Source organism: Rousettus aegyptiacus, unplaced genomic scaffold, assembly GCF_014176215.1.
Source record: "Rousettus aegyptiacus isolate mRouAeg1 unplaced genomic scaffold, mRouAeg1.p scaffold_m13_p_10, whole genome shotgun sequence".
Taxonomy (NCBI): domain Eukaryota; kingdom Metazoa; phylum Chordata; class Mammalia; order Chiroptera; family Pteropodidae; genus Rousettus; species Rousettus aegyptiacus.
Window position 1 is genome coordinate 40,896,560 of NW_023416285.1, and position 8,593 is coordinate 40,905,152.

An 8,593-nucleotide genomic window follows, 5' to 3' on the forward strand; every position below is an offset into this window, starting at 1 on the left:
TTATTTTCTTCTTGAGAAATTACAGTTGCCAGTAACAGCATCCAGACCATGTGAAAGCCTGGTGAATCTCATGGGAATAGAAGCTCAAGGTGGATTTACATATTACATAAGAAATCTCATTTGAGTCACTGGTGGTACATCCCCCATACTAAGCATGATATGACGCTGGTATTCAAAGATTTGTGGGTAGAGATCACAAATTCAAATAACTTCAGGAACCAAACAGGAATAGGTTGAACTGTGAGATTATTAGGAAGAATAGGAACTGAGTGCAATGTTATGGGGCAGAGAATGCATATCTTGTCTAAAAGGATTTAAAGTTTTTTTATAGCACTGTCTAGGCTTACAAAACCTGAATCTAGAGGCAGAATTTAGCCTGACCACTATCTCAACACCTCTAACTAAACAGTCTATTTACAATAGGGATAGGACTTAGAAAAAACTGAGAACAGTCTCCTAACCCTTCCATTCTAGGCTCTTCTTTCGGAATGAAGTTTCTCACTCTGGCTGACCTTTTGAGGACCGGGGCTGCTTTATGCATCTCTGTGAGTGCTTCCCCTCAGCTGTCCATTCCATTCTGTTCTCACGACAGTATTTCTGAGCTAGAAAGCATTTCCTATGTCATTTCATTTCAAAGAACAGGAGAGTGGGGAGCCCAGGGAAGTTCTAGACCCAGGAATGTACTACTACTCTTCTTCGGCCCGACAGTCTTTTCAGTCCAAATCCCAGCTCCACAAGCCATTTGCTAAGTGTATGACATTGAGCAAGAAAGTAACCCATGGCTTCTCTGTCTGTAAAATGAGTTATAAAAACTACCTCAAAGTTTTGTGAAGATGATAAAAATACATCTAAAGCACTAAAGAGTCCTAATTGGAAAATGGGAAACTCTCAAACTAACTTAGCAATATAGAACCAGCAATCTGCAGGTCTTAATTACAGTTTGAATTGAGTTTGTTATAGTACCCTTAGCTCAAACCATCTCATGTTGACTATAGCCACACATCTGCATAAATGAGGTCTATGAGTCTAATCTGTGTCTATTATAGTCTGAATAAGTAGGGCACCACGTAGGCAAGAAACTCTCTTCCCTGCACTCTTTAAAAATTTATGTATGTATGTATGTATGTATGTATGTATGTATGTATTTATTTATTTATTTATGTAGTAAAGGAGCTTTTGAAAAAGTGAGAGAGCTTTCAAGATTGGTGTTTAGGGAGAAACAATTTTTAACTTACACTTCCATACTCACTTCACTTTGAGCTTCTAAATGCTGAGAACTAAATTGAGAATATTATTGATTCAAAGATAAAGAGGCATGCTATATGTAGTTAATCTTAAGAAATGTAAATAAAAATATTCTTTGGAAATAAGTTTAAAGGCAAAAAGTATGTGTTCTAATCACTGGGCAAAATTAATTCAACTTTCACCTATTAGATACTCGACCATTTTTTACTTCAGAGGCGAAGCTATATCACTGATGGGTATAATGCTCAATAGTGGCCTGTTACCTATTCTCATTTAGAACAAAATCTCTTTGTAATAAGTAATGTATTGTCATATGCTGCTTTACCTTGTTGCTGTTATTGTTTTACAAACTTAAACAATACGAAGGAAGTTCCAGTGATCAGGTAAACTTCTACTTGTATTTTCAAATGGCACTGTTCATCATTTTAAAAGTTTGCAATTGTCTGCAATGACTGGCATCATATTTCTTTTTACAGAGATTTAATTGTACCCACCACAAGGACCACCATTTTTTTCTCGGACCCCATTTCCCTCACCTCTACAACTGCCCCCAGTAAGCATGGGTTCAGGGAATCTCAAATTGTGAAAAGTATATTAGTTGGGTGATGGTTACGTTATTTTCCAAAGTTTGATACAAAACTCTGAGGCTTTATGAAGTCGCCAGGCATCAGCTATTCACAACTCCTTCCCCGAATAGCTTGTGGAAGAGTGTGACGAGGGGTGAGCAAATTTACCCCCAAATCTTCAGTGACTTCCCCAAATGTCTTTCTCCACTTGCCATCAAAGAGGCATTTATACTGGATTACTCTATGATGAGCCTACTCTTCAGAACTACTAACCTCTTTTCAAAATATCTGTTCTTTTTCTAAATCACCTTGTTGCTTTCTTCTAAAAAGTTTTTTTTTTTTCTAGCTCTCTTTAACTTTTTCTCACTGGTCAAGCAATATAATTAGATTGCTTTTCTTGCTGAACTTTCTCCAATCTTCCTAATCTCTGGATTCTTATAACATTTTTCTAATAAAGGCCAAAACAATGCTAAGTAATAGAATTGCCTTTATTCCATACGTAATACTTTTATTGGTACGGATAGCATTCATTGTTAACACTTACTGAATGTCTACTATATAATAGGGTCTATAGTGAGGGCTGGAAATACAAAAAGTATGAGAAAAATTCACAGTCTGATGAGGAAAAGAGATTCCTAAATGGAAAAAAAAAATGTAATTTAAAGAGTGCTTCTAGATAAAAATACACAGCTGACTTAAGCTAGGGGTCAAAGGCTTCATTCACAGAGGAGATGGTATGGCAGCCAGGTCATGAAGAATGAGAAGTGAATGGGGCACTCAGGCAGAGGGAACAAGTGCATCTGGCTGACCCAAGAAGGTCATAGCAATTGGTTGAGGGTGAAGAGGTGGAAATGAACAATATGACAAGACTGCAACTCAAGTTGGAAACATGTTAAATTTGGACATTATTTAAGCAATGATGTTTTGAAAACTTCACACAGTTTAAAATAACATCTTGTTTATCATGTAAATTTTGATACATAATTTTGTTTTTATATCTAAATGTAATAAGCACCAAGCACATTACTTTTGCTTTATTTAATTGCAAAGGGTTTCTCAACTTTAAGTAGGACTTTGGAAATTTGTCACTAACGTTACAGTCCTTAATGAGAATATTGGCCCTGTTTAGTATTTTCACATTTTAATTGAACCTTAGCTACTAAATTTCTAAGTACTTGCATTTATAATTGATTGCTAATTATTTTGGTTCTAGTCAGTTCTAGGTGCAGTTTTCTCCTTTTGTGGCTGAAATTCAGTAAGATTTGCTTTAAATTAATACAAAATCCTGGAGTCTTGGTTTAAAATTAGAATTTAGAACTGTTAAATCTTATGTATAAAATTATGTAAATCTATGTGGCAAAAATAAAAATCACTAGTATTTAAAATGAAAGCTATTTCTTCCACCAGATGGCAGAAGAGTATTAAAAATCAAGAAAAGAATAAACTGGTGAAATTGATGGATTTGCAAGAATTATCAACACATAAAACAGATTTCTGGGCTTTAGGTTTGACTAAGCAAAATAAACATAACTCTAGAGAGAAAAAAATTATTTAAAATCCACTAGAATTTAATCTCTACCAAATAGAAGATAGGTTCACTGAGAGCATATAACAGCGGAATAAATACTGGATGGATGGATGGATGGATGGATGGATGGATGTCGATGAATGAGGAAAAAAGCCAAAAACAAAATGCTCACATTTTGTTTTTATTCACAATTCACTTTTTCATCTTTCTTTGTAGTTTCCAATTTCTCTTCCTTTTCCTTTTCCATAACATCCAAATCAGTAATTATACTTAGTTTCCTTTAAGAAAGTATTTAAATGAATACAAAATTTAGATTTTATCAGAAAGGAATTTGATACCAAGAATTAATGGTTATCATTCTCTTTTGTAGACCATTAGTTACTTACATTTTATCTGGTTTAAGTGATTTGATGTACAAATCTCACATACTCTTGAAAACTGACCTAAGACCTGAAACTTTTCATGATGATGTGTGGGGAAACCAGTAGAAAAAGCATTTGAAGTCAACTTGGGGATGCAAGCTCTGCTATTTAGTCCTTTGGAGTATCTTAAGCTCCTTTGAGCCTCACTTTCTTTTAGAATATAAAATAGTAAAAATTATTTCTTTGTAAGTCCATTTCACCTCTTAAATTTTATGTTTATATCTGCCATTAATGAGGGGAAAAAATGCATTTTTATTTAAATGGAATCTGTCCTAGAAGACTTTGAACTAGATTTAAGGTTAAGGTCATGGTATAATAGGATTATTTAAATTTTACTTTTGACAGGAATGTATTGAATAAGGAATAATTACATATGACAACTGACTCAAGCACAAACCAAAAAATAAGTTGTGTATACTATAGTATATTAATTCCATTTTTTTTCTACAATTATAGGAAATGAAATTTTCTTTCATAAAGAAGTGGCCCAAAATATAGCCTTTTTCCAACCTAGTAAATATAAGTTTAATGATCTTTTCAAGAAGTCTCTGCTATGTTTGGAGCCTACAAAAGAAAATGGGGGGTTATAGGGAGTTACTTAAAATATTATATAAATCTTAATGACATAACTTTAGAAATGCTAAGAATTCTAAAAAGCATGTTTTCATTAATCAAGCTAATAAAAAATGTATAACAGAAAAGATAGATAAAATGCTAACCTACGACTCCGTTATTATTTGATTGTTTCCTTTTAGATCCTGACACTTAATGAATGGTCTTTTTTTTTTTTTTTAATGGTCTTATAGCAATATATTCTAGTCTGTTAATCTATAACATTTATAAAAATATTACTTTCAATACCCTATATAAGATGAGCCAGTTCATCATGAAAATTACTGTCTTTATCTTTTCCAATCCACTTAAAAACAAAATAAAGCACGGCTGTTAAATTAAAAGCCAAAAAACAATTTCAATGCCTGTGAATAATTCTACATTCATTTATTCAATTCATACAAACTATCAATAAAACAACTCTTCTACCATTGATGAGGGTGAAAGTGAAGAGTCAAAGGCTTTGAGTTACAAATAATTATTTTAGGAGAGATGAAATACTCAATTATTTCTTCACTAACAAAGCATTAGCATAAACATATAATACATTGAAGACTGTCAAATTTCAATCCCAACAGATAACTCTGTTACTTAATTGCACATCACTCAACTTTTTAATGAGGCCATTTATTGATACAATAAGTTACTCAGAATTTTAGTTTATGAAAATATAGGAGAAATACTTGAAGTTACAAGATAACATTAAAAAATTCTATTTTCCAGTCTATAAAATACTTTTCACACTTATACATTTTCTGAAATCGAGACACATTTCACAACAGATACATACATTTCAGTGAGGATCTTTTTCTTTAAAATGCTATCTTAACTAAATGGTACATTTCACAATTGATAGTATCTTACAATCAGGGATACCCAGTATTTTTTTTTTTTAATGTCAGAAAGTTAGGCCTAAATCATCTGCGTGCCTGATTTAAAATTTTCAGAATTCTTCAATACAGACTATTTAAAGTCAACCATCTTGAAGAATATTTAAGTGTCCCAGAGGTTTTAAGGTCCAACAGGTAGCTTCTGAGCTTAACTAAATAAGAACCTAGGTCTTTTGAGTTCAAATAACTAAATTCTCCTCCCATAATCTAGTCTGTTTAATCAATGTTATTGTCCAACTTCAAATGGAAAATCATTAAAATTCTAGCATATTTCTAACTAAAAATATCTCCAGAAACTACCTTCAATGATTAGTTATTGGTAATTACAAAATTAGCAAATTCATCTTTGTATCAAAATATGGCTAAAACAGTACCAGTCTGTAGTTGAAACGCCTGGATTCTAATCTCGTCTTTCCAATTATCTGTATGATCTTGGGTTAATGTATGGATTTAGCTCCAAGATCTCTTTCAGTGAAAATATTGACTCTTCACACACATGACTCATTCAAATTACCATATCTGAACAATTAATACATATTTATACTTTTTTATGAACTTTAAAACACTGTTGGCCATAGCACATCCTGGAAAGAATCCTAATAGACTAATTTATAGAACTGCCCTAATTGATGATAAGTTTTTTTCTCCTAGTGATCCTACTAAAAGTCAAGGAACAGAAAAAAGTATCCTAAGAGAATAAACACTACCTTGAGACATTGTTCCTGCCTGAGAACAAATCAGGTCAGTGTATAGACAGGCAGCTCTACAAATAAGAGATTTGCCTTCTTATTAAGTCTATTGCTTGAGCAAGATGCCAGTCTCTCAAAACAAGAGGACTACGTAGAAGTTACAAAACGATACTTTTCCAGTGAAACTAGTTGTGTAGGCAAACCCTCAAAGTATTCACAGTTGTCCTTAAATGTTGGTTCAAGTATCATTCACATAGCAAATTTGCATAGCTTAAGAAATATAGTACTTACACAGGAATGTACACAGTGAGTTTCTTAAACAGTCACATAAATTTTCTCTCTTTCAAATATAGTAAATATCGTTACAAGGCAGTTACAGGAAAATCTTTCTGTGAATTAAGGGAATTTATTATTTTGGGTTTTTTTGTTGTTGTTGTTAGTATTTATTAACATCACTAGTATTAAGTGAAACTAGTCATTAAATAGCCTTATCTTAACTGAGATGTTAAACTGTCTCTGATATTACAGCTGACATTTTACCAACTTCTCCATTTTTTAAATTATAATTGACAGAATTAAGATAATTTATTTTAAACATTCTTTGCACCAGACAGAGTAAAATTCTAGAATAACTGGACCATCTGCTACCACAATAGAGCTGTCTTATTTGCTATATAAGGGAACTCCTTACAGGGAGATGGAAGGGAGAGATGGGGAACAAAGGAGGCATTGGAGGAAAGTGAACCTGCAGTGTATTTAAAAGTTAGGAATTTGGTGGTAAATCCAGAATTTACCTAAGGGTGATAGCCAATCACTGAGCTATAGTCGCATTATTTCCAGAAATTACTGAATTTGGAACCTGAAATTAAGACTTTTAAGTCAAAGTAACCTCAAAGAAACTCAGACTGGCCTTGGGGAGAAATGGCAACCAGAATAATTTAAATCTAGATATTGTGTATTCATTTTAAAATCTTATCACACACAAAAATTAAGCAGTAAAATGGAATTTTTCAATAAAAATATTTTCATGTAGAAAATATTTTAACATATACATGTACTAAGTTTAAAATAACATATACTGAGTTTAAAATAACAAAAAAATAAATCATTTCCAGCACCGATCACTGATTTTTTCTTCTTTCAGTTAATCACTTCTATTTTGAACCAACTTGGGATAAGTCTGTATTAATTTTTAAGCTATTATAAACTATTAATCTATTTAATGAACTGAATATCTTATTTCTAATTTTTAGGGCTTCTTGGGGGGGGTAAGACTTCATTTCTATGATTATATTGATAAAAGGAAGGTACACTTACTAAGACTAGTTCTTCAGAATCATAGAAATGTGATAGAATTGCACCCCACTCATCTACCAAAATTAGAGCTCATGAAATATAAACTCAGTTTCTTCCAAGATCTTTGGATCAGAACTTTTGCAAGTCTAAGAAGGTATTCTTTTCATAATGCCCACGATATCTGACATAATTTTAATTTACAGAAATATATGCAATATTAGGTTAAGAAATTTCAAATAGCATATTTTACTTCAAGCTGATTGTTGTCTAAGAACAATTCAGTCAACCGTAAACAAAGCCTGCTGTGTAACTACCAAATCTAGAAACAGCCTGATCTCAAGGCAACACATCTCCTTAACACAGTATCAGCTTGCTTGATGGAGCTACAAATTTTGAGACTTCCACTTTGACTCACCCACCTTCACTTTCATTTAAAATACATATAAAAAATAGAGACCAAAAATGTAATATTCCCTTTTTAAATATCTGAATTAATGTCAATTAAATTATGTACAGTATGTATTTTAATCTACCTTGAGAAAAGCCAATGAATCAAAATACTCTCAATTCCAATCTTGAGAAATGAATTGGATTTCACCCAAGTTTCCCTTCTGACAAGTTTCATTGCCTAAAGTGCTTATTTAGTGTATCTTACCACTTCAAATGTTCTTATCAGGCCATGAGGGGCCACGTGGGAGGTATTAAGCTCTCGGTTGAAGAAAAGATACTTGAGGATTCAATTTATAAGCCTAAGAGAACCACAATCTTCTCTACCTCCTAACACACATGATTATACCAATACTAACCCATTAGCAATAAAACAGCCCCAATATGGGATACATGGGTAAAGAAGCAATTATAGCAAAAATACCTTCATATAATAACTATAACCTATATATTTTATTTCAACATTCACTTGGAAATTACATATAGCAAAATCTCCAAATATCTTTCAAGTACTAATATAAAATTTAAAATTTTTAACTTAACAGCCTCATATTGTGTAAATGTTGGTAAATTAATATAATGAAACCAGGTGTAAACAAGACCAAATTAACACAAATGCTTCCTTCAAAGGATATTTTAAAATCAGTTTATTAAAACTTCACAAATATTTTACAAAATACCAGTCACCCAAGTCCTTAAAAGACTGAGCAGCATTTAGCCTTTGAAAGTGATTAGAATTTTCAAGAGCCCTCTCTTTAGTTACCATTTACCGCATATCAGTTGTGACCTTACATAAGTTTAGTATATGCTTCTACTTGAATTTCAAACACTTTCAAATCTCAAGCACACCTGCCAGCAAGAAAACACTGATTGTTCTTAGGTTAAGATATTATTAAAT